At 53.2% G+C, this 2959-nt stretch overlaps 1 protein-coding gene across 1 annotated transcript in view; it reads right to left on the bottom strand.

The window, feature by feature from the left end:
* The window catches only part of ZBTB45 (zinc finger and BTB domain containing 45), a 14180-nt gene extending 13129 nt beyond the window's left edge, over window positions 1-1051 (bottom strand). The window contains exon 1 of the mRNA XM_011969099.1: window positions 99-1051. The gene's annotated coding sequence lies outside the window, so the exon portion shown is untranslated. The remainder of the gene's footprint in view (window positions 1-98) is intronic.
* Between the last annotated feature and the right edge of the window lie 1908 nt (window positions 1052-2959).

The raw sequence follows: 2959 nt of genomic DNA, 5'->3' as shown, positions 1-2959 counted from the left end.
CGCAGCGTGCGCTTCTAGCGGAGCGCAGGTGCCCCTCCCCTGGCACGCCCCAGCCTCCTCGCCAGCCCTGCGGCAGGGGGATGCCCATCCGACCCCACCTCCGACTCCTCTTCAGGCACCAGGCTCTACTGTGGCCGCCTCCTTCTCACGGACTACAAGGCCGCACTTCCGGGCCCCTACGCCGGCGGAACCAAAGCCCGTGGTCGCGGCGGCGCAGGGGAAACCCTACCGAAGCACATTTCCGGTATTTTTATGGCGATCAGCTCCCGTCAGACTGCGGCTCTCAGTCGGAACCAAAGTCGAAGAGGCTAGGGCTGCCGCGTTGCGAGGAATCTCTGGACCAGAGCACTCTTCCGGCGTCGCCCAGGAGATCAGGGGTGTGGCGGGGCCTGCGCGATCAATCCGCAGGCGCCGTGTGATGGAGAATGGGAAGGCAGTTCCCGGCCCAAGTCACCAACCTGTTCCGGCCAGTTTAAACCCCACTGCGAACTGGGAAAGTGGCCTTATTCCTGTGACACGGGTGAGAGCTGAAGTAGGTCTCGGTCCCTGGCCGCCAGGAGGCGCAGGCGAGCTACCCCTACTCCAGGCCCGCCCGCTGTGGGTGGGATTGGGGAGCGGACCCCATCTCGGCCTTGGCACCTTCTACTACAACGCAGACAGGAACAGACAACTGCCTCACCCTGCTCTGGGCCTCTCCTGAGCTAGACTCTGTGAGATTCTGGGACGTTGCAAGTCGATCTGTTATGGGGAACAGAATTCTGAAAATGGCCACCTCCAAGATTCCGTGCCCAAATCTCCAGAACCTGTAAATATGATCATCTCACCTACGAATAGTTACACTACATGGTGAAAGGGTTTTTGCAGACATAACTAAGGTTACTCATTAGCTGATCTTAAAATAGAATATGATTCTGGATTATTTTGGTAGGTCCAAGGTAATCATAAGGGTCCTTAAAGACAGAAGAGGAAGGTGGAGAAACTTGAAGTAGAAGAGTTTTGTCCATGAGAGGGACAAGTGTCAGGCTGAGAATCTGAGAAGAGCTGCAACAACAGCCAGTAAGAAGACAGACCTCATGGCCGGAGGCAGTGGCTCAGGCCTGTAATCCCAGGACTTTGGGAGGCCAAGGAGGGCAGATCATGAGGTCAGGAGATCAATACCATCCTGGCTAACACGGTGAAACCCCGTCTCTACTAAAAATACAAAAAATTAGCCGGGCATGGTGGCGGGCGCCTGTAGTCCCAGCTACTTAGGAGGCTGAGGCAGGAGAACGGCATGAACCCAGGAGGCGGAGCTTGCAGTGAGCCAAGATCCTGCCACTGCACTCCAGCCTGGGCGACAGAAGGAGACTCGTCTCAAAAAAAGAAAGAAAGAAAAGAAAACGGACTTCAGCCCTAGAAGTGCATGGAGCTAGATTCTGCCCACAACCTGAATGAGCTTGGAATCAAATTCTTCCCCAGAGCCTCCAGACAGCAACTCAGTCCATACCACACCTTGATTTCAGCCTTTATGAGACCCACAGAAGACCTACTTGGGCTTCTGACCTATGGAATGGTGAGCTAATAAATGGATATTGTTTTGACCTATGAAGTTTCTGGTAATTTGTTACAGTAGCGGTAGAAAACAAATACATCTGGTGAGACCCAGGGCCTCCACACAGCGAGAGTCCGATAAATGCCACTATTTGTTTCCCATCTGATGAACGCATTCCTCACATTTCCCTCCCTGAAAGCTTTATTTCTGTGCCTTCCCAGCCGTTACCAGGCCCCTTCATGATCTCATTCCTCAGGGAGCAGTTCTCACTTCCCTTATCCCAGAGGACAGAGTGACTCCGAAGTGAAAGCGGGAACCCACTGTCCAAATGTATGACTAGAACAAAGCCTCTAGAATACAGACAAGGTCAGGATGCCTGTCCTTCACCCAGGGCAGCTACTGGGTGGCTGTGTTGTAGATGTGGTATTTGGAGGTCAGGAGGTCGGCAGTGGAAAATATGTGCCAGGTGGGAAACCCCATTAAAACACAAGTCTAGGCTGGGCACGGTGGCTCACACCTGTAATCCCAGCACTTTGGGAGGCCAAAGTGGGTGGATTACCCAAGGTCAGGAGTTCGAGACCAGCCTGGCCAACATGGTGAAACCCCGTCTCTACTTTTTTTTTTTTTTTTTTAAACGAAGTCTCGCTCTTGTCCCCCAGGCTGGAGTGCAATGGTGCAATCTTGGCTCACTGCAACCTCCGCCTCCCTGGTTCAAGCGATTGTCCTGCCTCAGCCTCCTGAGTAGCTGGGATTACAGGCATCTACCACCATGCCTGGCTAATTTTTATATTTTTGGTAGAGACAGGGTTTCACCATGTTCGCCGGGCTGGTCTCAAACTCCTGACCTCAGGTGATCCGCCTGCCTTGGCCTCCTAAAGTGCTGGGATTACAGGCATGAGCCACTGTGCCCAGCCTGTCTCTACTAAAAATACTAAAAATTAGCTGGGTGTGGTGGCAGGTGCCCATAATTCCAGCTACTAGGGAGGCTGAGGCAGGAGAATCGCTTGAACCCTGGAGGTGGAGGTTGTAGTGAGCTGAGATCGCACCATTGCACTCCAGCCTGGGCAACAAGAGTGAAAATCTGTCTCAAAACAAAACAAAACAAACAAACAAAAAACACAAGTCTAATAACCTGCCGTCATCATTGTCTTTGTTCAGACTCAAACCATGGCCTGCTGGACCCACGGGGTCTGCTTTCACTGGGCTGTTTTGGGAAGAGCATAAGGGTAGGTGGGAAGGCATGCATGAGGCCTCTGGGGAGGGAGGATGGCCCTCCCTTGGGCAAGACAAATGCGTGAACCTTGGGCTGAGTGGCAAGATTGCAGTGCATTGAGGTGGGGAAGCCGTGTCCCATTAGCCCCATTAGTATGTTTAAGGGGCTGTAGGAAAGACAGTGCACCCTAGTGGGGTGGCAAACGCAGGAGTCCT

Source organism: Mandrillus leucophaeus, unplaced genomic scaffold (genome assembly GCF_000951045.1).
Source record: "Mandrillus leucophaeus isolate KB7577 unplaced genomic scaffold, Mleu.le_1.0 Scaffold870, whole genome shotgun sequence".
In the NCBI taxonomy this organism is placed as follows: Eukaryota; Metazoa; Chordata; class Mammalia; order Primates; family Cercopithecidae; genus Mandrillus; species Mandrillus leucophaeus.
Note: the sequence above shows the minus strand (reverse complement) of the source record. Positions and strands in the feature narration are given on the sequence as shown.